The 27,569-nt window shown below is 32.4% G+C and overlaps 1 long non-coding RNA gene across 2 annotated transcripts in view; it reads right to left on the reverse strand.

The window, feature by feature from the left end:
- The window catches only part of LOC145263887 (uncharacterized), a 1,009,224-nt gene that overhangs the window by 722,192 nt on the left and 259,463 nt on the right, over positions 1-27,569 (reverse strand). The window contains exon 2 of one of the 2 annotated variants that reach the window (XR_013864613.1): positions 11,605-11,631. This is a non-coding gene — a long non-coding RNA (uncharacterized LOC145263887). Of the gene's footprint in view, positions 1-11,604; positions 11,653-27,569 lie in introns of both variants that reach the window. The other variant, XR_013864614.1, reaches the window with a different exon arrangement.

Genomic DNA, 27,569 nt, shown 5'->3' on the forward strand with positions numbered 1-27,569 from the left:
CGCGTTTATTGAGCATAAAATTATTTTTACTTTTCTAACACGAATTCACTTATGAGAAAATACAGAGTTAAAAAGAAGATAACTGAGCATTATATTCGCTGCATTAAAAAAATAAAAGGATTGTAATAAACTAACTTGAAATTATTTAGAAAAGAGATGCTTTATTATTATTTATTATTATTTATTAGCTTCAAATTCAATTCACGTGCTATGTAGTTATTAAATAACACTTTTAACAACAACAACAAAAAATTACAGTATTTTCTCGACAAAAATAAACAGCCAATCTCACCTACAATTTATGTCAATTGTTATCTTCCGGAAAGGAAACTACAATCTGTTGATTATTGCTTTGAGAATTGAAACAAAAAATAACAATAATTCGTAAAAGTCAGTACTGTTGGGATTTTACCTGTGACATTAGTCGATCACGTGATTTTTAGTCACACGGCCTGTTATTTACGAAAGCCACAACCACACAGAACATTTCTTTTTACATAATATAAGTGGAACAACTGCCTCGGGACAAAGCAGATAGTAGACTTCAGGTTTTAGATCACAAATTTTCTTTTCTCCTAGAGGCATGTCTTTACAAAGACTGAAGGTACACACCTCTCCCAGTGAGTTAAACGCACCTCCAGATACGAACGTAGGAGTTTCTACCTTCTGGGGGAGTATATATGCCGCTAGAATTTTCAAATGATCACCGATCTGACGTTTGACAAATTAATCGTTGCTGCACTATGGTGATCTGGCGGGAACTTGCGTGTTAACAAGATGACGTATTCTCTCTCTCTCTCCCTCTCTCTCTTTCTCTCTCTCTCTCTCTATATATATATATATACATATATATACATATATATGCAGAAATGTATTCATGTATATACATATACATATATATATACGTGTGTATGTCTGTGTGCCTGAGTATGTGTGCATATATATGTATATATATATATGTATATATACGTAACATATATGTATGTACACATGCACATATGTATCTATATACAGACATATATGCACACACACATATGTGTGTATGTATGTATGTATATACAGTATGTTTTTACCGGCTTAGATCTATGGCTCTAACCATGTATGCACGCATTTATCTTTGTTATCACCCCCCTCTTCATTCATTTCACTAACCCCAATAATGTGCAATAATTGTACAGATTGCATCGTTATTTTGTCAGCCAAATAAAAGCTTGCAATTACCATGTATTCAACTAACCTGAATAAAAAACATGGCCGCTAGTTGGGGAACGACGTGTTTTTCTGTTATCGACACATGTTACCTTACTTCAGTATTCTTTCGCTCTCACTGCAGCAAGCGAACATCGGCACTGGTGTACAATCTGTTGCTAATTAAAACTTGGGCTACCGAGAAATGATGTAAAAAAATAATAAATCAGAAAGAAGAAAAAAATGCCAAAAAAGTAAATTATGTGAGCGTCACAGATGCATATGTGGCGCTTCAAGGATCGAAGTCTGGTCCGCATCCATTCCCCTGGCGTCAATGTGTCGGTTGCGTTCTAACACAGACAGCAAAAAAGACGATATCATCAGATATCTGGATGCAGCTGGATTTCCTTCTCAAGTAAGACCGGTCGGTCTCGACAGTCGCCTTTGTAAAAAGAAGCAGGCCTGATCACCGTTTAATGACGTCATGCACGAGATACGAACACGTAAGATCCGTTGAACAGAGTGTCAATAATGAATGAATGCGTTTTACAAAAGAAAAAAATTGCATTGAAAATGATAGAAATAATATTATTACGGAAACTGAACTTATTCAATATTAAAATAAACTGAGACTGTGAGATCCACTTTCACTAGTGAAACTTTTTATTTCACCATGACAAATGTTTGTGACGAATTTGAAAAAATCCTAGGCGTGGTTATTGAGAAAATGCGAGCAAATGAATGGACAAACGATTTAGGGGCAGTTTTACACCCATGAGGCTCCCTAATTATTCTGTAAAAATCCGTCCTGGCAAAATTTACTTTCACTATACTTATGTTTGTGTCAAAACTAAAAAAAATATTCAAAGAGTGGTTATTGAGAAAAGTGCAGACGGTCGAACGGACGAATGGACGAACGCGAGTTAATCACTCCTTTGTCTGGAGACTAAAAATAGAGTTTATTCAAAGGAAAAGTTATATGTTGTTTTTCTTTTTTTTTTCGTTGTTTTTTTTTTGTTTTTTTGTTATCTCGTTTTTTTCATGAATATTAAAATCGTTTAGTATTGATTTTAAAATGCATTTAAAAAAGAAATAAAATGAACATAATTCGAGTGAAACAAAACTTTATTCCATAAATAAAAGTTATGCATGGTAAAATACATATGTTTAAAGCAGGATTCAATCAAAGACTAAACCACCTGAATTAGAAGAATTTGGGAAATAAATAAACGAAGATTAAATAAACAAAAACATTAAATAAAAAAGATAAATAATCTATAACATGAATCTCACCTGTCTGTTTAAATGTATATATGTATGTATGTATGTATGTATGTATATGTCAGGTCATGTCATATGCTACTGGTACCATGTAACCCAGTACTACCTGCCTCATTGTCGGGTCACTGGCGACTAAACTGGTTCCCCCACCAGACTTGTTTGGTGAGGAGGGTGGCTTCTTTTTTTTTATACGGTGGCCACCACTTATCAAGGCCCGGAAGCCACTCAGGGATAAGGGTTATTGCAAGTACAGTACGTTAGTGTGGAGATTTTTTTTTACATAGGCGTCACCACTTATCAAGGCCGATAAGCCACTCAAGGATAAGGGTTAAAGAGTGTAGAGTAGTCAAAAGGACAATATATTAATCGATAGTAATGTAAGTTCGGTAAATTTGTTAACTTAAGTGGAACGGCTCATCAGAAACTTGTCCACGTTGGACTTGAATATAACCATATTATAGACAGCTGGAAAGCAGGAAAATGGAAGACAATTCCACAGGCATGCAGTTCTAAGAAAGAAGCTTTGATCATGGAATCTATGTTTAGGTTTAGGCACAGATAAAGAGTGTGGAAAATTATTGATAATGTTTTCAGCTAGTCTAGTGTTTCTTGTAAAAGTTTGGCGAGGGGGGACCATATATTGAAGCTCAGTCGAATACTTTCGATGAAAATAACGATAAAGCAGAGACAAACTCGCAACATCTCTTCCGTGAGATAGAGGTTGGAGCGAAGAGAAAAGGACATCTCCCACCAGGCCACGAAGTCTATTTTGACCCTATCAAGGCAGGACAAGTCTTTTAATGAAGTGTTTACTTAAGAGGGCGGTTCATTATGAATTTGTTAACGTTGGACTTGAAACATCCAAGTTGTAGTCAAGTGGGAAGCAGACAGACGGAACAGAGTCCCACAGGCGTGCAGTTCTAAGAAAGAAGCTTTGTTCATGGAATCTACGTTTTGATTTAGGCACAGATAAAGAGTGGGGGACATTTTTCACAGTGGATTCAGCTAGACGGGTGTTTTTCGTGAAGGATTGGCGAGGGGGGGACCAGAGATTGGAGTTCAGACGAGCACCTGCCATGGAAATAACGATAAAACAAGGATAGGCTTGCAACGTCTCTTCTGTGGGAGAGAGGTTGCAAGGTAGAGAAGAGTGCATCCCCCACTAAGCCACGAAGTCTATTTTGTACTCTGTCAAGGCAGGATAACCTGTTTTTAGCAGCTCCTGCCCAGATATGGCAGCAGTATTCCATCCTTGGAGGTACTTGGCTTTTATATAGATAGAGAATTGTATCAGTAGTGAGATATCTTCTGGAGCGGTAGAAGGATCCCACCATCTTTCCAGCGACTTTGGCAACAGACTTGATGTATGTGTTCCATTTCAGATCAGGAGTAAAGGACAAACCCAGAAGCTTGTCAATACATGTGGCCATCCATTTCAATTGATGTCAGATGGGGATCAGAGCGTTGATGATGTAAAGATAGGAGTTTGGTTTTAGATGCATTAAAGGTAACCAGCCACGTCTTCCTTCACTGAACCACGCGCTCGAAATCAGAGGAGAGAGAATCAGAGAGAATTTGTCATTTACAGCCTTTGATGTGTTGCCGTAGATGGTTGTGTCATCAGCATAGATATCAACAAATGGCTAGTCTCCCTAAAGGATTAAAAACAAGACCTTCCAAAGGGCGAATGAACCCTTTTTCGGGGTCAACGGCCAACTAGCACCGTGTGTGTTTGTATGTATGTGTGTATTGGGATGGAGAAGGCTCGTGTAAGCCGTGGTGAAGGCAACCTTTCTAGGAGAAGCAAATCTATGATTTAAAAAAACCATAAATCGGGAGACCAGTGCCCGCATTTAGCTGGTCTGCAGTTTAATTTGTTGCTGGCTATCTTGCTCTTGCTTGTTGCTGGATCTCAACATTTTGAACCGAGAGAGAGACTTAGCTACCGTACAATGCTAAGACTCTGAAAGCTCATGTGTGTATAGATCAGGCGTTTGTCTATTAAAAATGGTCTTGTGGCGATGGAAGTCTATTTGGGCTCATGGACTTTAAGTGTCTGAAGGAGTGGCACTCGTTTGACAAGACGTTGCAATCATCATGTATGCATGTATGCCCAATACTTTCGACAAAGGTGACGGATTTTCACGAGATCGGTATCGATTTGAAGCTAGAGCCTTAGGACGATAAATATCCAAAAATTAGTTAAAAAACATTAACCTTCACCCTAAACTAGGCACTTTTCCATAAGGAGGGTTCACTTCTTTCGCCGATATTTTCGAAAGTCATCCCCTATTTTCGATTGACGAGCCGTAATTTAAACATTTGTCACTTCCCGTTTGACGATGGATGCAAGGGCAAAGACGTCACGATTTTTCTTTTTAATTTCTTTTCCTTCTTTGCGGTACGGGTTCGAGTCTGCCTGCCTACTACCACTTTTTTCCTTTTTTTTTTGCTCAACACAGATCTCCAAACAACAAAGATTAAAAATTAAACAGAACGATAAATAATTTCAAAAATTAAAACGAACGATAATTTAAAAAATAAAAACGAACGATAAATATTTTTCTTAATAAAAAACGGACGAAAAAAACAATTCTAAAAACAAAACCAACGATAAATAATTTAAAAATAAAAACGAATGATCAATAATTGTAAAGATTAAAACGAACCATTAAAGAAATATATAAACGAAGGATAAATAATTCTAAAAAAATAAAACCAACGATGAATAATTTTTAAATAAATATGCACGATAAATTATTTTAAAAACAACAACGATAAATACTTATAAAAGTAGAAATTAATGATAAATAATTTTTTAAATGAAACGAACAATCATTTTTAAAAATGAAACGAACAATAATTTTTAAAAATAAAAAAGGAACAATAATTTTTGAAAATAAAACGAACAATAATTAAAAAGAATAAAAGCGAACAATAATTAAAAAAATAAAATGAACAATAATTTTAAAAAATAAAAACGAACAATTATTTAAATATAAAAACAAACAATAATTTTTAAAAATGAAAGCTAACAATAATTTTAAAAATAAAAACGAACCATAATTCTTAAAAATTAAAATGAACAATAATTTTAAAAATAAAAACGAATAATAATTTTTTTAAAATGAAAGCTAACAATAATTTTAAAAATAAAAACGAACAATAATTCTTAAAAATAAAAACAAACGATAAATAATTATTAAAATACACATGCACGATTAGTAATGAAAAAAAATGATAAATATCGATAAAAATTAAGATTATGGATAATTTTAATAAAAATTTTAATAAATTAAACAGACAGCGATTTACAAAAATTGTTATCGAAATTCACAATCGATGCTACAATTTTGCAGAATTTGTTGATCTTTATATCGAAAATGCAAACTAACTTCAAAATATATGTATGCAACTTTATGAACAGTTTTAGTTCTTATTAAATGAGTAGGATAAAAATATCATTTGAAAATTAGGTAACACGCTTAGAAATTACAAAGACAACGAATTTAAATTTTAAAGTTTTGGACTAAATATGCACCTTTTTTTCTTAGAAAATACAGTTAAAAAATAATCCAACACAATGTTTGCTATCTTATCAAACAAGAGGATCGTAAAAAAATCTCATTAAAAAATTATATAAAAAACAGTTGCATATTTAATCATACATGAAAGCGAAAGAAAATCTAATTGCAATCATTATTAATATTCCCCCAACTCTCTATCTCGGCGTAAATCTAAACACCGATTCCATGAACGAAGCTTCTTTCCTAAAATTGTCCGCCAGTAGAATTTTGTTCTGCTGAATTTTGGACTGCTTTCCGCCTGACTATAATATGGTTGTCTTCAAGTTTTTTTTTAGTTTTTTTTATTCAATTTTCACCCCAAACAAGGCACAGTGCCACTTTGAAGCAGGGGCTACTATCAGGGATTTAATTAGCGGTGTCATTATGAAGGGAGATGAGTAGAAAGATGTTTGTTGACATTACACTTGAACTTCTGCATATCGTTGCAGTTGGGAAAGCAGAATCCCGGAAGGGAGTTCCAAAGACCCGCAGTTCTGGGGAAGAAACTATTGGAGTAAAAGGCTTTCTTGCAACTAGGGATCTCTACTGTAAAGAGATGAGACTTAGTAGCTAGTCGGGTTTGTCAGGGGTAGTTACGTCGGGGAGGTACAAGTGTTTGCAGTTCGTCAGAGCATTCACCATTAAAGTATTTGTAGAACAGGCAGAGGGATGCAACATCTCGTCGATGGGACAGAGGCTGAAGCCTAGATGACAGTTCAGGACCTATCAGGTTGGCGACTCTCTTTTGAACCCTGTCCAGGAGCGAGAGACAAGAAGCAGATGCACCAGCCCAGATGTGACAACAGTACTCCATACATGGGCGAATGGTTGCCTTATAGAGGTATAGGATACTGTCAGGCGTAAGTAGTTTTCTAGCACGGTAGAGGGAGCCAACCTTCCTTGCAGCAGCCTTGGCAATGCTCTCAATGTATCTATTCCAGTTCATATTCCCTGTAAACGTTAGGCCGAGGAGTTTAAAAGAAGTACTTTCAGGTAATGTGTTCTTGGCCATTGCTATTGGTGGTAGAGAAGGTTTCTTGTAGTTATTGAAGGAAACAAGCTTAGTCTTAGCAGCATTGAATGTGACCAACCATTTTTGTCCCCATTCCACTACGGATTGGAGGTCGTCCTCTAGTGTTTCTGCCACTGTGCCACAGTGCAATGTAAACAAAATCTTGTTTCTGCCACTGTGCCACAGTGCAATGTAAACAAAATCTTGTTTCTGCCACTGTGCCACAGTGCAATGTAAACAAAATTTTGTTTCTGCCACTGTGCCACAGTGCAATGTAAACAAAATCTTGTTGAGCTGGTGACCACCATACATTCGTTTAATCTGATCCTCGAGTTACATGTGGTGATTCAGTTGTAAAAAAGAGAAAGCAATACAACTTCACAGTATTTTCTCGGCCGAATTGTTATCCCTTTTAATTGCACTTATCAAGTGTAAAATAATTTAAAATCTTTTAATTGCACTTATCAAGTGTAAAATAATTTAAAATCTTTTAATTGCACTTATCAAGTGTAAAATAATTTAAAATCTTTTAATTGCACTTATCAAGTGTAAAATAATTTAAAATCTTTTAATTGCACTTATCAAGTGTAAAATAATTTAAAATCTTTTAATTGCACTTATCAAGTGTAAAATAATTTAAAATCTTTTAATTGCACTTATCAAGTGTAAAATAATTTATAATCTTTTAATTGGACTTATCAAGTGTAAAATAATTTATAATCTTTTAATTGCACTTATCAAGTGTAAAATAATTTATAATCTTTTAATTGCACTTATCAAGTGTAAAATAATTTATAATCTTTTAATTGCACTTATCAAGTGTAAAATAATTTAAAATCTTTTGGCAAAAAAATAAATAAATAAATAAATAAATATATAAATAAAAATACAGTCCGTTTCGGACTAGTTTCATAAATCTCTCGGCAATTGAGAACTGAAATAGAAAATGATCACCATTTTTAATAGTTGTTTATTGCCTGATACCGTATTATGTGAGGTCACAGGACACGTGACATTAGTGTAATGGCCTTCCTCTTACGAAGGTCATGCCTAAGCTGTAACAATTAAAATTCACCTGATTAGATTAGGTGTGGTTTACGTCAAAAGGGGGATACTTCGGCTTAATTATATCTGAAGCAACACGTTTTTTTTTTAATTTATAACGAGCCGGTGAGAAACGCCACGGACGCCTGGTTGTAAACTACGCTTAAATATATTTTAATTTTATGTAGATTTCCTTTTTATTATTTCAGAGCCAATTAAATATTATATTGTACCTAATCTTTAGGGCTATGACAACCATATACTTTTCCTGGTTTTGACTCTCAGGTATATATCCATTGATATCTTATATGTTTTTATGTAGAGTGGTGTGGTTCTCGGTGGATTAATTGTGTCTTACTGTGTCGGATATTTACTCGGGAGTCAAAACAATGAAAAGAATATGCTGTTGTCATATCCCTACTAATATATAGTACTGGATTACAAAAGTTAATAAAAATGGCTTGGGTACCATCAGTTAAAATCAATCAAAACATTTAGCGTTTTTACTGTTTGCTCTAACCCGGCAGATATGCGCTATTTAAAATTAAAACATTTCTTTGACTATGAGCGAATATGAATGAATTTGCGCATGCGTAAAACTAATAAAAAATATTCATCCATCCAAACAATAATTTTACTTGTTATAATCCATCATTGGCGTAATATTATTACAAGAATTTTTCGCAAGGACGTGTCGGATGATGGATAAATTACTTGGTAAATTCAGTCGCAAATTTACACTTTTCTTGAGGTTAAACGTTTAATTCTTATTGCGGACGACACTTAAAATACAATTGCGAATTAATTATGCAACAATTAAAACATTACGAATTATAAATTACTAGCGAGGGTACCCGGCGTTGCCCGGGTGTTCGGGGGTGTGTTTGTAGGAGAGGGTAACCTTGTATTAAAAAAAAAACACGATGGTAAGAAAAATTGGAAAAACCAATACAAGCAAAACAGCGAACAAACGTAAAAAAAGAGGAAAAAAGTTTAGGTAGAAAGACAGGTTCGAACCCGAAACATAGAGGCTAAGGTGGAAAAAAAATGCCCGACACGTTACCCCTATGCCAAAGAACGGATAAAAACATTTGCAAGTGGTTGAAACTAACGCGAACGTTTACTAGGTCAAACATGACGTCATTGTCGTAGTAGCAGAAGCAGAAAACATGAAGGAACGATTTTTTGGCACCCCTCCCTGTTTAAAACATGATTTTAGGGTGAACGAATTAATGTTTTTGGCCAATTTTTCGATATTCGTCGGGTGATGGTTGGAACTTAAAATGATACCTATCTGACGAAAATCCGTGCCCCGTGTCGAAAGTTTTTTCGAGACATACAAACACACATACATACATACATACATACACACATACATACATACATACATACATACATACATACATACATACATACATACATTTTCGCTTTTATGAATCCTCATCTAAAAATTCAGAAACAGAAATTCTTGGTGCCATACACTAGTCTTATGTTTTTAATGAAACGAAATGTATATAAAAAAACGAAATACAATAAATAAAAAATAGAATACTTCAAATAAACATGAGAAATACTTTTAATAAAAATAAGATATTTTAAATGAAAAAGAAATATTTAAATGAAAATAAGTAATACTTTGAATAAAATACTTTTAAAACCCGGAATACTTTAAATATTAACATAAGAAATACTTTAAATAAAAACGAAATATTTTAAATATAAAAATAACAGATTCTATAAATAAAAACAAAAATATTTAAACAAAAAAACGAAGTAATTTAAATAAGAAACGAAATACTTTAAGTAAAAATGAGAAATAGTTTAAGCAAAAATAAGAAATAAGTTAAATAAAAATAAATAATAATTTAAATGTAAAAAAGCGAAATATTTCACATAAAAATAAGAAATACATTAATAAAAAAAAACATTATTTTTCCGAGCTCCGTGTTTATGCAAATTTCAATCTCATAAAGAACTATCCTTAAAATTGAACATGCATTTTTTGTTATCCTTAAAAATCTCCCATTAACTGCGGATTTATTCTTCAAGCAATTTGGGGTCGCCAATCATCGAAACATTGTGTCACAATTATTTTTAAGACTTCGATTATTGAAATCTTGCATTGAGTAATAATTTCAATAGCTTCGTCGTTCATGGGGTTTTATACTTGGAAAATGTCGGGTTCTTTCTCTAAAAAGACTTTCTGAAAATATGATCAATCGAGCGACGTTCTTATTAAAATTATTTTAGTGTTTAGCATCGAAATTAACGGACAGCATTTTCAAATAAAAAAGGTTTTCTTCTAATGGATGTAAATTGCATATGATTTGGAATAAAACAGAAAATCTTAGAAATTCCGACAGATTAGATATTATTCGATTTTTATTTTTTTCAATTAATAATAATAATATTTTTTGTATTAAATAAAAATAGTTCAGGTATGTGTTTCAATTAATAATAATAATCTTTTTTGTATTAAAATCAAAATAGTTAAGGTATGTTTTTCAATTAATAATAATAATCTTTTTTGTACTAAAATCAAAATAGTTAAGGTATGTTTTTCAATTAATAATAATAATCTTTTTTGTATTAAATAAAAATAGTTAAGGTATTTTTTTTCAATTAATAATAATAATCTTTTTTGTATTAAAATCAAAATAGTTAATGTATGTTTTTCAATTAATAATAATAATCTTTGTTGTATTAAAATCAAAATAGTTAAGGTATGTTTTTCAATTAATAATAATCTTTTTGTATTAAAATCAAAATACTTTATGTATGTTTTTCAATTAATAATAATAATCTTTTTTGTATTAAAATCAAAATAGTTAAGTTATGTTTTTCAATTAATAATAATAATCTTTTTTGTGTTAAAATCAAAATAGTTAAGGTATGTTTTCCAATTAATAATAATAATCTTTTTTGTATTAAAATCAAAATAGTTAAGGTATATGTAAATATAAAAATGTTCATTTTTTTAATTTACACATTTATAAATGAAGCCATTTTGAAAGAATATAACGAGTGTATTAGAACAAGAGGTGTTGAAACTGAAATATATAGACTATTTTGAAATGAAGTGCTTCTGTATGATGTTGGGTTTCCTGTCATGAATTTGCGCATTCGCAAAACTAATAGAAATATTTTGGACATTCTGCATTTCTGTACTCGTTATTCCACCATCCTAACAGATAATTTACTCATTATGAACCATTGTTTGTGTGTGATAACTACTTCCTGTTAATTACAGTGTTATGCGACTAGTAGTTTAAGAGTTTATCGGTTAAATATTTTCACACAGACACACATACATGTACTGTTTAATTTATATAGATTATAGATATATGCATATGACTTATACCATGGTGTTTTTGTCTCTTTATTTCATGTATACATCACATGCAAAAAGTAATTATAGCTAGTTAAAAAAGGCATGAATCCAACAATAATAATACAATCAAAACAATACATGAAGGTTAAATCAAATTAAAAGCTATGAAATCGTTCACTTACTGTAACACCTGTGGACGTTGCATCCAGCTACAATGAAAAATAACAAAACTATTTTACTATTAAAGACAAGTAAAATACAAAACGCAATTAACAATAAAATTGCATTAACGATAAACATCAACAACTATATAACTATCAAATACAAAAGCGAATATTTAAATACAAAAATATAGATAAGAAGTACAAACACATATCATTCTTCAGAATCTGTATAAGTATTTACATATAGACATTAATAACTAATAAGTAAATTAATACATAACTCCTGGTGTTTACCGTTGTCTATATTCAAATTTCCTCTTCCGTTCTTACTGTATTTTTTTATTTTAAGGGCATCTTTTGTTCGTTTTATTTTTGAAAAAGAGATATTTATTCTCGAAATAATCAAAGATAGTTCTATCCCGGTTAACTAATCTATATATGTGAATAAATTAGAAAAAAATAAATAGATATACGAAGATTTATAATTTGAATACGGCCATTGTTCGTTTGTCTGTTTTCCTTCATACATCATGTCACATCTATACTCTGGGCGGTTTTCTACATTGCTAGCACCCTTCTTATGAATTACACATAAGTATACAGGATATAAACATTTACAATGATCTACATGAATACCATTACAAAAGTGTTCGTTGTTCTATTAATTTTCAAGCTATACTTCAACTTCAGAAAGAAGAAAAATTTAACAAAATTTACACAACCACTTATGACTGGAAGTAGTAAGACGGCAGCAGTATTTTGCTGTATACTATATATATATATATATATATATATATATATATATATATATATATATATATATATATAATACGAAAAATGTATAAATGTTTATATCTTTTCTGCATTTGTTTTATATGTTTTTACGTGTAGGAATCAAAAAGTCGTTTGAAAAAAAAACAAAAAAAAACGAGAATGTTTCTTTCAAAGGCACATATTTTCGACCGACCGTTCGACCTTCCTCGGTGTGAATGATGGAAATAAGAGTGTAGGAATAGCAGGGTTAGCAGCAGGAGGGGCACGGGTATAGCCAATAATATTAATAAATATTTGAATATGACCTTTTCAACATTTTAACGTGGAATTGTCAGCAACTTGTATGGTCTCTATTCTCTCTCTCTCTCTCTCTCTCTCTCTCTATATATATATATATATATATATATATATATATATATATATATATATATGTATATATATATATTGAGTAAAATGATTCATAATTTTGAATTAAAAATCAGTTTCAAAGGGAAAACAAACAAGATAAATAGATTGTAGGATCCTTTCGCCAACGGTGTATTTACTGAACTAGACAATAATTTGATAAACGATTTTTCGTATATTTAAATAAAGTCCCTTCATCAGCAAAAATGCGGGGGGGGGGGTTATAGACACCAGAATAAACTCGCATTTTTGTAGCAAAGCAGATATTTACTTTTTCCGCCCGTTTTTAAAGCTTGTTATTATTTCAGTCCATCTATTCCTTGGCATGTTGTTAAAATGTGATAAAAATATGTTTTTAACAACATTCCAAGGAATAAATGAAGCTTTGGAAACTGATTTTTGATTCAAAATTATGAATGATTTTACTCAATATTAAAATAGTTCTAGGATATCTATGCCTATCGAGCTTATTATATATCTGCATTACAACGAACACTGTTTTCCTTTAATAGAATGAATACAATAAACTCTGCTCTTTAGACTCTAGGTCTAATTCCCTCCAAATTATATATGTATGTATATATATATATATATATATATATATATATATATATATATATATATATATATATACTTGTTTATTGTTATATAAACATGCTCACATCCCGCTGCTACAAATAGCCACTTGTTTCAATCAAACAACAGATATCATCAGGCAGCGACTTGACTATTCAAAAGTTCAATGAATAATCTAACAACCTCGTTGAATTCATTAGTCCATTACTTTTGAATATAAAAAAACCCGAGTATATATATATATATATATATATATATATATATATATATATATATATATACATAGGGTGTCCACAAAGTCTGGCTACATTATGTAGCCAGACTTTGTTGAAGCATCCTGTAGATTATGTATCCAGACTTTGTGGGCACCCTATATATATATATATATATATATATATATATATATATATATATGTGTGTGTGTGTGTATATGTATATATATATATTGTGTACAGAAAGTTGTTAGCTGAGACAGATCATTGCTACCGTCGGTTTCAAGCCCGATAATCAGGCCCGTTTAAGGTATCCTTATCAAGCTCTCTTCAGCCAATATTCGTCTCTTAAGATTTACGCTCTAAAAATTTGGATTTTCCTTTTAATTGAGCACTCTGCTGGAATTCTTTTTCCAAAAAAAAAACTAATCTTATATATATATATATGTGTGTGTGTGTGTGTGTGTGTGTTTATATAGATATAAAGCTGAACGTCTGTATGTGTCTCTGGTCACGAATAGGCTCCTGTATGGTTGATTATTATAGAAAACTGATCACATATAATGATAGAAGATGTATCGAGACACAGGAATGGGTATGTTTCATCTGGCATAATGATGATTCATAAAAATTGTGGGATCTGCGTATGCGACTGATACACAAAGTATCGAAATAAAAAAAATTAAAAATTAAAAATAAAAAAACCTTTACAAGTGTTTTTAATATAGATGTACATAATAATACTTTGATAAGTATGTTTTAACTTAAATAGGGATGGTATAATAAAATTGTGGGTCTGCGTTAGCGCCTGGCTTCCATAGAATGGAAATAGGCATAAACTTTAATAAATACTTTTCATATCTATCTGCGTAAGTCTACTTTGATAATTATGTTTCAGTTTGAAGAAATATGGTATAATAAAATTGTGGGGCATTCGTTCGCGCCTGACCTCCATAGAATGGAAATATGTCACAAAGTTTAACAAGGTTTTTTAATATAGATCCACAGAATATTGTGATAAGTGTTTCAGTGTGAACAGGTATGGTATAATAAATTATGGGATTTATCTATTTTATTTTTACTTTCATCATATTTTGCTTTGGTTTTGATACCCCCAAAGCTATCTCTTTACAACCCTTCCTTTTCATAACCTATCACACTTTCATAAATCAGAGTCCATTTTCTGTAGGCTGTTTTTGAACCCAGTCAACGACGGGTACTTTTGCTAGTATATATATATATATATATATATATATATATATATATATATAAAAGGCACTTTGTGTGTCTGTGTATCTCTGAGTTCGTTTCCTACAGATTCAAAAACGGCTGAATCAGTACTTTTAAAATTTCACATAAATGTACCCTGTGTAGCTGGGAGTGCTCTTAAATATGTTTTCTACCGTAATGCCTCCGATAATTATCGAAAATTGAAAAAAAATATTAAAGATAGAACAGTCCGATTTGGACCAAACTTAACACTTCTACTCACTCTAACATCATAAGCGTATTTGGCAAGTTTTGTCATCTCACAAACAAATTTGTCCAGCGTAGATTCGTTTACATTACAGGGGCGCGTTCGAAATGAATATTTTTCTTAAGAGCTAAATTTAACCAGTATACTTCATTTTACAATTTAATTCAAACTACACAATTTGAAACCCCAGGCCTATTCGAAATGAATGTTTCTGTTTAGAGAACATTTTTTTTACATGGGGGTCACCACTTATCAAGGCCCGAAGGCCACTCAGGGATAAGGGTTATTGCGTGTGCAGTAATCAATGAGGTAGTATTGTATGTACAGTAATCAATGAGATAGTATTGTAAATTAAAGCAGGATACTTGACTTTTGCATTTGAAACTTTGATTCTAGCCATTATATATGAATATATATGAAAATAATTTAAGAAACCTACAGTAAATTCTCTACAGTGCAATGAATTAGAACTAAGTAAGTGCGGAGTTTCCTCCCAGTACACAGCGAATGGTCCCCCAAAAGAAGTAGCTATCAATTGATTATATTAAAAAAAAAATAGACGATTTCGCCGATTTTGATGACAATAAAATATTGTAGGATAAAACATTTGTAGACCGTTATTAAATCCCGGGAATCGTCCCGGGAATATATATATATATGCTGGCATAGAGACCCAACGTTGCTCGGGATTGAATGATGATCAACGAATGTTTCATACTCCTATATTTTTATTTTCACTCTACCAAACTCCTCCGCCAATTTTGAGTCTAAACATTTGAAAATTTAGATATAGGTTACTTTGTTATTAATCAAACTTTTAAAATTTGATTGTAGTCCTAAACATACAATGTTTAAGGGTACACAATTGGTGTCAAAGTTAAAAAAATTCACCTCTACGGTCTCTACCAAATTACTCAGCCAATTTTGGTCTAAGCATTTGAAATTTTAAATAAAGTGGATTCAGACATAGAATAAGCTATTTAATCGGTGGCCGAAAATTACGTTGCAAAGGGGTCAAAGTTCAAAGGATTTGATCATTGCGGTCTCTAGCAACCTATTCAACTAATTTTGGGTCCATACATTTGAAATTTTACATAAAGAGTATTCAAACATGCAGCAAGCTTTTTAGTCAGTTTTTGAGTGAGACTTTGGCTGCTAAGAGGTCAAAGTTGAAAAAGTTGCCATTTGCTAATTTTGGTTCTAAAGACTTGAAATTTTAGATGTAGGTTTACCTGGCCATGAGTCAAACTTATATATATATATATATATATATATATATATATATATATATATATATATATAGGAAATGTATTACTGTGAGTCCAGAATGAGTTTACAAATTGTTTCAGCTAGAGGAAAATCCTCAAAGAGAGGAAAACATCCAACTAGCATCGTCAGAATTCATAGAGTCCATCTATGAATTCTGACGATGCTAGTTGGATTTTTTCGTCTCTTTGAGGATTTTCCTCTAGCTGAAACAATTTGTAAACTCATTCTGGACTCACAGTAATAAATTTCCATATACTGCTCTGACTACACATTGAGCACTCTAGTCCGTTTTTTTCACCACTGGTAAATAAATATATATATATATATATATATATATATATATATATATATATATATATATATATATATATATATATACGTATGCACAAATATGTTCTGAACAGTATTTAGGTCCTGATCAAAGCCGGACTTACCTGTGAGTATATATATATATATATATATATATATATATATATATATATATATATATATATGTTTTACCCTAAAAGATCATAAACCAGAATTCAACAATAAATCCTAGCATTAGACTGATTTCTCCATGCATTTCAGATTTGGGAAACATTAGCAAAAAATACTAGACGAAATCCTACCTAACTTATAAAACAAACTTTACCATAACCTGTGGAAATCATCGGAAGAGGTAATTGAATGGTTCGGCACACTGCCCCAAGGCAAAAATAGAAAATTCCTTATGTTTGATATAGATACTTATTACCCCTCTATTTCACCAAATCTCATCGAGGAAGTACTAGGTCATGCTAGAAAACTAACAAAGATAATAAAAGTAGAATTAGGCAATATAAGACTAGCAAGAAGAAATATGATAACAAAATTATGGACCAGAAAGAACAGAAACCTCAACTTTGACGTCACAATGGGGCCCCGGATAGTGCACAAGTAACCGACCTTGTAAGCCTTTGTATACTAAATGAACCATATAAAAATATTCCAGGACTAAGAGGAGGACTATACCGGATGATGCATTATTCTACATGAATTCAACAAGTAGGTTATTTAAAAAATAACAAACAAAAATTAAACAATTCTTCAGTAAACTGAACCTAGATATAACAATAGACTCAAACCACAAATATGTAAACTTCTTAGACATAACCATGATTCAAGACAACAACTTCTATGAACCCTACATAACCCAATCTATTTTACATAGATCACAAGCCCAACCATCCGAATAATATGAAAAAGCACTTATACCTAGCATCTCAAAAAGAATATCCAAAATATCACAAAATGAAGAATTAATCAATAAAAACAAGGAATATTACAACCAAGCCTTAGCTAGATCAGGATATAAAGAACAAATTGAATTTGTTAAGGAAACTCAAAAACAATAACATAGGTACAGAAAGAACAATAAACAATGCAAATGTAATATCTTACAACATGTCGATGAGGAAATATAAAAAGGAAAAAAAAAGAGCAAAAACAAATGAAAAATAAAACATACAATAAACACAAAAAATAAAAATGAAAAGATAGACCATAATAAAACTGAAAGAGAAGTTAAAAAGAAAAATAGAAGGAAGAGCCAGATGTGGTTTAATCCACCGTTCAGCCACCATATAACAAATAACATCCCAAGGGAATTTTACCAAATTATAAACAAAAATGCCCCGCAAGATAGCAAACTAAGTAAGATAATTAACAAAAACACTGTTTAGCTATCCTTCTCAACGTCTGCTAACGTAACAAATACCATAATTGGCTCAAATAACACAAAATTAAACAAATTTTTGAAAGATAGAGATAGGGCAGAAAATGAATCTAACTATGTAAAAGAATGTAAATGCCGGGACCCTATTGAATGTCCAATGGGGGGGAACTGTTTAACGTTACACGTAGTATACAACTGTGAAGTTATAACAGATAATGAAACTAAAGTATATCTGGGGAGCATCGGAACTTGCTTTATGGACAGATATCGTAATCACCTAGCATCGTTTAAAAATGACACTGAGAAAGAAAATAACACCACAAATAACGAAAACAACAACAATGTAAATAAAAATGAAAATAACGATAGAAAGGATCATAACAATTACAATGACAATTACAATTACTATAACGAAAATAGAAACAAAGCCAATAGTAATAGCGAAAACAACCGGAAAAAAAAACAAAGAAAAACTCAGCCACTTTAGCAGTATGGATTTAGGAATTAAAGGAAAATAAAACTGAATATAAATTAAGATGGTCAATAATTGATAAAGTGGAAAAATATAAACCTAGCAAATCGAAAAGATGCAACCTATGTATATTAGAATCTTACCATATATTAATATCAAAAGAAAAATTATTAAACAAACGACTAAATGTAATCCAAGGATGTTAGCACAGAAACAGATATTTAATTTCACGCACTAGAGCAGATTAGGTAAAAATAGTAAAAACGAAACGTATGATATAAGGAAAGATAAAAGATGCAAGGGAGGTAATCCTAAATATAAAGAATTATACCATGAGAGTGACCCTCCTTTAAACAGAAAAATCGGGAAATAATACGAATTCACACACCAAGCAAATAAAGAATATTAAAATAAACACGCAGAAATAAAATTATGTAAAATTATATGATGATCGGAAAAACAAATAGAAAAAAGGGTAAATTAAAACAAAAATAAATGATTAATAAATAAAAAGTAAATAAAAATAAAAATACGAAAGTACGGGTTAAAACCGAAAACCATCTTCAAATAACACCACAAGATGGTGGAAGTGAGGAAGCATTGCTTTGGAAAACTTTTACACGAATAGGATATTCAGCATGTTAAAAATATACCTTTTGTTGCAAAAATCTAATAGATAAACACCTGAAGAATATGGTGGGGACAGGATATTTTTATGGATACATAAATCGTAAAATTGCCTACCCACTAATGAAACAGCTGTAATGGAAAATCCAGGAAATAAACGAAGGTTATAAAAAGAAAACGTGAGTATTTGAATTTTCAACAAAACCTTACACTATATATATATATATATATATATATATATATATATATATTATATATATATATATATATAAAGTGCCACCAAAAAGAAAGTCTTCACTCGTATTTGTATCAAAATACCGCAAATGTAAGCTAAATTTATTGTCCCTGTTTAAACACCCTATTCATCATTTGATTTGCTTTTTATTCTTCTATAATTTTACCTGTTCATATTTGACTTTTTATTGAAGTATCCTAGTGTTCACGTCAATTAAAAAAATAACTTTAAATTGAGAAGACAAAAAATGACTTCGCACAATGGGAAATTGTTATTCAAATGTAACTTTAGGACATTTATGCAACACAAATACAACATGAACTTAGTAGCATAGCTCTTCTGCAATTTTATAGCCTGCAATCTTTTGGGCCTTCCTTTAATTAGTCTGTGGCAATACATCGGTGATACTGATTATTTTAATTCGAATTAAGAGAATCAACAAACGATCATAATTTATGGATCCGATTCTTTTATTTATTTATTTTTATTTGGGCCTCCATTTTATTCCCATGACCAGAAAATATTTACTGCTATAAAAAAATAAAACTAAATACAAATTATGATTGATGAAATGATACGTTCTTTTGATTAATGTAATGCAACCAACCAGTAGACATATCAATGTTATTTATATTTATGTTTCGTATTTATTTATTGGTTTTGTATTTATAGATGCGTCTTATTGCGATTATTTATAGTCGGTCAGTCTGTCACAATTCAAAATAATAAGCTTCACAACGTGTTCACAATTCAAAAGAATAAGCTTCATAACGTGTTCACAATTCAAAAGAATAAGCTTCACAACGTGTTCACAATTCAAAAGAATAAGCTTCACAACGTGTTCACAATTCAAAAGAATAAGCTTCATAACGTGTTCACAATTCAAAAGAATAAGCTTCACAACGTGTTCACAATTCAAAAGAATAAGCTTCACAACGTGTTAACAATTCAAAAGAATAAGCTTCACAACGTGTTCACAATTCAAAAGAATAAGCTTCACAACGTATTCACAATTATAAATAATAAGCTTCACAACGTGTTCACAATTCAAAATAATAAGCTTCACAACGTGTTCACAATTCAAAAGAATAAGCTTCACAACATGTTCACAATTCCAAAGAATAAGATTTACAACGTGTTGATCTTGACAACATCCTTGCAAATAATGCTTTCATATAATTAGATAATTATAACTATGTTGGTAATTTCCATATGAATTCATTTTCTTTTAAATAAGGCAGTAAACATATGAAAATAAAGAAGAAATCAATTCGCCTGAGCAAAAGTGTGTTGCAGATTAGGAGCTCATGGTGACGAATGAGTAGCGGTAATTAAGTAATATATATATATATATATATATATATATATAGAACTAATGACAACATGAGCGATCGGAGATCAGGGTTGTAACGTATAAAAGGTAAGATTGAATAAACAATGGAGTGTTGAATTGCATTTACGAAGTGCGGCAGCACCGAGGTTAAATTCATACCCAATTATGGAAAGATGGGAATTTTTCGAAAACAAAGGCACAGCTAGTGATAGAGCTGACGGCCGAATTAAGAGTTGTGGATAGCGTTTTTGTTTAGGGATAGGAGTTTGGTTCTTGCGAAACAAGAGGGTACAGCACGCGTTTTAAAGATATAGCACACTGAAATTCATGGCTTCTACACTAAGAAGTAAATGCTGAACGTTGCCTTCCTATCACTAGGTTGTGTGTAAACCTGAAAGAAAACTCGACTATATAAACAAGGGCACAAGACTTCTGCTTTTCTATTTCTAATTTGCTGATGACACCACGCTCTATAACAGGCACGAGGGAAAAACAAATGAACACATATCTTAGTAAATGGCAGAAACATTAGAGGAAGTCCTCCAATCTGTAATGGAACAAGCATAGATGGTCATATTCAATGCTGCCAAGACTAAGCTTATTTCCGCCAATAATTACAAGAAACCTTCTCTACCATTAATAGCAATGGCCAAAACACATTCCTGAGAGTATTTTTTTTAAACTCCTCAGCCTAACGTTCACACGGAACATGAGTTTGAAGAGATACATTGAGAGTCTTTCCAAGGCTGCTGCAAAGAAGTTGGGCGGTCTCTACCGTGCTAGAAAGCTACTTACGCCTGAAAGTATCCTGTATCTCTATAAGGCAACCATTCGGCCATGTATGACGTACTGTTGTCATATTTGACCTGAGCACATCTGCTACTAGTCTCTCATCCTCGACAGGTTTCATAAGAGAGTCGCCAACTTGATAGGTCCTGAACTGTCATCCAAGCGTCATCTTCTGTCGCATCAACTAGATGTTGCACACCTCTGCCTGTTCTACAAGTACTTTAATTGCAAATGCTCTGACTAGCACTTGTACCACCTCGATGAAATACCCCCGATAAGCCCGACAAACAGCTAAATCCCACCCCTACACAGTAGAAATCCATAGGGTAAGAAAGCCTTCTACTCGAATAGTTTCTGTCCCAGAACTGCTAGACTTTAGAACTCCATTTCGGGTTCCTGCTTTCTCAACTATACTGACATGCAGAAGTTCAAGTGCAATGTGAAAAGACATCTTGTCGCTCTTCTCCCTTCGTAATGTCTCTTCACCGTATGTATTCTGTAGTAGAACCCTTTTTTTTTACATAGGCATCACCACATTATCAAGGCCAAGAGGCCACTCAAGGATAAGGGTTAAAGAGTGTACAGTAGAAATTGGACATTATAGTAATCATTAGTAATGAAAATTTGGTAAAGTTGATAACTTATATGGAACGGCTCATCAAGAACTTATTTACGTTAGACTTGAAAACAACCATATTGTAGTCAGCCGGAAAGCAGGAAAACGGAAGACAATTCCACAGGCGTGCAGTTCTAAGAAAAAAGCTTTGTTCATGGAATCTACGTTTAGGTTTAGACACAGATAAAGAGTGGGGGGGAATTATTGATAGTGTTTACAGCTAGACGAGTGTTTCTTGTGAAAGTTTGGCGAGAGGGGACCATAGATTGAAGCTCATTCGAACACTTTCCATGAAAATAACGATACATCAGAGACAAACTCGCAACATCTCTTCTGTGAGATAAAGGTTGCAAGGAAGAGAAAAGGACATCTCCTACGAGGCTACGAAGTCTATTTTGAACTCTATCAAGGCAGGCCAAGTCCTTTCTAGCAGCTCCTGCCCAGATGTGGCAACAGTATTCCATCCTTGGACGTACCTGGCTCTTATATAGATAGAGAATAGCATCAGCAGTGAGATATCTACCAGATCGATAGAAAGATCCCACCAATTTTCCAGCGGCCTTGGCAACAGATTTGATGTACGTGTTCCATTTAAGATCAGGAGTAATGGTCAAGCCAAGAAGTTTGTCAAAACTTGAGGCCTCCTGAAGACGAGAGCCATTCATTTCAATTGATGTCAGATGTGGATACTTCAAAGTGACCATGTGCCTTGTTTGGGGTGAAAATTGAATAAATAAAAATAAAATAAAAAATAAAATCGTGCAAGAAAAACATTCCGTTGCCGCGAGGAATCTGATAGAGAGAACACGGTTTCAGAACAGCGACAATCAGCACTCAAGGGTTTTCCAACTAATGCATGCGAACAACAAACTGTCTGTTAACTTTGTTAGATACGACTAAAGTCATAAATAGTTGGTAGGACATAATGTTGATAAAACTATACGGTCTCGAGAAAAAATAAATGAACTGCATATTAATTCTGCTTATTGAGTGATAGATGCGTTTCTAATGATTATGTGCCTTAATCTGAACAGAAGTAAAGAAAAGAAAAGCCGGGACAGAACGTTTAAACAAAAATGCGAACAATCATTCAATCTATATAATCGTCTGCATCTTCCTTACTTAATCTCTGTGTTTGCAAATAGTAAAATACAATTTTTGAAGACCAAATTGCTTTTTAAAAAGGCCAAATTTGCGAAATTTATTATATAAATCTCACCTGTCTGTTTAAATGTATGTATGTTTATATGTTTGCCAAAATCTGTCGACGGATTTTCACGAGATTGGTAACATTTTGAAGTTCGATGCTTCTGACGACAAATATGACGTGCCCGTTTTGAGGAGCGATATTGTTCCATATTGGTGAGGTTAAAATCCCCTAAGAACCCGAGTAAGGCCGGGTAAATATGCTGCAATTATCCGTTAAACGTTGATTGAATCCCGGACAGCGGCGGGTGACCTATAAAAAGGGGCAAATTGTAAGGTTCTGGCGGTGAACATAAAATATTCCCTCCTAAAATTATTTTTTTATCTATAAGAGAGACAAGCTACTTTTAAGGTGTGGTTTTTTCGATTTTCGATATATTAGATGAATTTATAAACAAAAGCATATCTAAGAACACTGCCAGACATGTAGATTTGCTTTGTTTGGAATTTGATACAGATAGGCTCAGCCATTTCGGGACCTATGAGGAAGGGACTTATACATACACAAAAGTGGCTTTTATAATATATATATATATATATATATATATAGAGAGAGAGAGAGAGAGAGAGAGAGAGGTTTTAAAATTATTATTATTATATAGTACTCGATACATAGTAGTGATTTCACAAACTTTTTAAAAAATATTACTGTGGTGCTATCTACTAGAATCGAAACCAAACATTTAACTTTCCAGCATTATTCGCTACCATTTGGGCTACGTCCATACGCATATCGAAGCCTTACAAATTAACCGGGTAGAAGCTATAAATGTATATTTGCGCATACTTAAAAGATATTAATTAGTTCGATTGTCAAGTCTCAATTTTTCTATTTTTTTAGCTGCCTTTTTTCTAGCTATAAACTAATTGATCTTTTTCCATCGGTTCGAATAGTATATGTGTATGTGCATACATAGTATGTGGATGTTTGTGAGTGTGTATGTACATACATGTATGTATATATATATGTGTATGTGCATGTATATGTGTGTATGTATCTTATCCTACCTATTCTCCATCTTACTTGTGTCTGTGTGCGTGTACTTATGTTTGAATGATTGAGTGCATGTATGCATGCGTGTTTTGGTTGGAAAAAAATTAACCAATATGTGCCTGATGTGTTAGTGGTGGATGTGTGTGAGTGCGTGTGTGAGTGTGTAGGTGGGTATGTATATATGTATATTCCTACATCTATTTTTGTGTATGTGCGTGTGTATATATGTATGTGCCTGCGTGCGTATGCGTGTGCATGTGTACATGTACATGTATGTATATATATATGCGTGTGTGATTGTGTGTGAGTGTGTGCTATACATGGGGAAAGAAAATCTTAAAAAATAAAAATAAAAACATAAGACCTTCACCAAATGGACCAAAAGCGCCCTCTTTGAATCTAACTTTGACCGGACACTTTGAACACTTACGGTTGGAGACAGGATGTCTGAGACCACATCACTCTGAAAAACACATTTAGTATCAGAAGAGGTAAAAATAACTTTTCAAACTCCCATTTTAAAGAAAACTTTTTTACGAAAACATCTGAAGAGAGCACACCCTAAGCTCGAAACGCGTTATAAAAATATTTTAAAATAAAAATATGATGAAAACCTTTAAAAAAAATCCACAATTGTTGATGGCTACACTCTTTTAAATATATATATATATATATATATATATATATATATATATATATATATATATATAGAGAGAGAGAGAGAGAGAGAGAGAGATGGATAGATACATGTGTACACACATACGCCTTTCCATATATACAGATAGAAGTATAAACTTATTTATGTCAAGTAGTCTACACAGAACAAGTGTGCTTTATTTCCGAATGAAATCGTCAGGCTAAAGCGGGAGTGTACGTTTAGAGAAAGCTTTTATATTAAAATATTAACGAATCTGCAATTATATATGTTCATGATGTTTTTAGTACTATGTAAAAAAAACTTTGCAGAAACAAAATACTCAGATTTTTAGATCATTACATCAAATGGCTTCACGACTTGTTTGATCAATCTATTTAATACGTATGTCACACGAGGACACTGCCTGTTTTAATGAACTGTGCTTAGCTGAATTCTAAGCACGTATCCCCTTGACATGCATACTTCTAACTAAAAAGAAAAGCAGCAAAATCCCACCCTTCATTGTTGAGGCACGTAGATTCTGGAAACCTATACTAATAGTTTCTTCCCTCGAACTGCTAGACTTTTGAATCCCCTCCCTGTCCTGCTTCCCTGACTGCAATAACCTGCTGAAGTTTGAATGTAATGTGAACAGACTGCCCGATGCTCAACTACCCACAGTCCCTTGTTAGATAGCCCAAAATAATATTCTTTAAATTTAACGTGTCATTATGCCTTGTTAAGATGGAAATAGTAAAAAAAATGTCAAAGCAAATCGCAGTTTTGACCAACAGACCTAGCCTTAAAATTGATGCACTGGTGCACTCATATATATATATATATATATATATATATATATATATATATATATATATATATATATATATATATATATATATATATATAGAGAGAGAGAGAGAGAGAGAGAGAGAGAGAGAATGAGAGAGAGAGAAAACGAAGGCCAATAGGCATCTCGACTCCTTTTGAAAATAATTATTCGGCGTCTTAAATAAAAAGGTTTCAAGTCTTGTTTGGATCGATTTCCATAAAAATATCTAAGATTTAATCAAATAGTCGCGTTACATTAGGAAAATCCTACTTCAAACCAATACCGACGGACAAAGCCTCTAAAAGAGATGCTATTGCGTACAAAATAATCGGCAAATATAATTTACTAGCGCGCGTGTGCCGTGAATTCATTATGAATATGCGACTGGAGATATTTTAATCGTTTCTCTTATGTTTGTTTCCTTTTTTTCCTTTTTTTTTAGAATTAATTTTATTAATATTTTTTAAATAAAAATAATAATAATAAAATAGAGAATCGTGTAAATTACTCCAAGGTAAATTTTGTCACGACGCCATTTTGGTTCGGGGTAGATTTTATTAGTTTGATTTTCTCATTAAACTTCTTTTTGTATTATTTTTTTTTTTAGATTAAATTTTTATGCAAAATATTTTTTTTTTACTTTCGATGAACATTCTTCATTCATTTTTTTTAAATTTAAATCCAGATTCCTTTCTATAAAAATATTTGTTGCAAAAAATTATTTCACATTTCTTAATCGCAATATTTGTTTATTTGTTTGTTGAAAGATTCATTTTTCTATTTATTTTATGTTTTCAATTTTTTTCATACAACCGAAATAATTTATTAACTCAATGTCGGACATTTTTGTCCGTTTATATTTTTGTTTTCGGCTTTACATTTTTTTCTCCCCACAAATAATGCACTTTTATTTATATGTATTTAATTTTTATTCGATCAACAGGCTGAAACGATAAAACTGTTTCCCTAGAAAAAAACATGATTCTATTTCCGTTTGATGAAAACCGTTTATTTGTTGTTACAGACCATATACTAGTTGGCCAGTTGTATAAAAATTGCAAGAACGATACGAGCCTTTTATCATGTCTGAAAGTGGCACACTGTCCAACGAGCGAGATCTGAGATGCGCCGTTTTGCAACTTACGCTCTCTACCGATCCAAATCATGAAAACAGGACCATTGTCAGTACCCTGAAAATGCATAGTTGGATTGCCACGAATAACAGCAATGTTCCCAAGGGGGTGAAAACAAAGTTTTCGGCCACGGTTATTGTCTTAATGTTGTGTGGTTTCAAGTGTGGGGCATATCATGTCACATCACATCCTCGACGTCGGCTTGAAAGTCAACAGCAAAGTGTACCTGGATGGGATGAAGAGTTTGGTGATCCCTGGTGCAATTAGGTAGCCGCTGACAGACCCTGGGTCTGGCAGCAAGACTCGGCGCCGGTCCACCAGTCCAAAGCGACCCAGACTTGGCTATAGAAAGAAATGCTACGAATTTGTACCCTTCACTCACTGCCCCCCTCCTCGCGCGACCCTGGACTACTTCGTTTTGTCATACGTCAAGAACATCATCAACATAACCTCCCACAACACCAACGACAGACTGATCTTCGCCATCCGCCGATAATGCATCGAGCTCCCAACGTCGCTTGTGGAAAAGGTATGCTGCTAACTCCGCACCCGTATCGAGGCAGTAATTTAGGCAGAGGGCGGCTACATTGAATAGATATCAGCTCTATTACATAAGCAACTCACCTTAATTGATTTATTCAATAAAAGTTTTAAAATAAAACTATATATATATATATATATATATATATATATATATATATAT

Source organism: Euprymna scolopes, chromosome 39 (assembly GCF_053919585.1).
Source record: "Euprymna scolopes isolate OS-2025 chromosome 39, ASM5391958v1, whole genome shotgun sequence".
Classification (NCBI taxonomy): Eukaryota; Metazoa; Mollusca; class Cephalopoda; order Sepiida; family Sepiolidae; genus Euprymna; species Euprymna scolopes.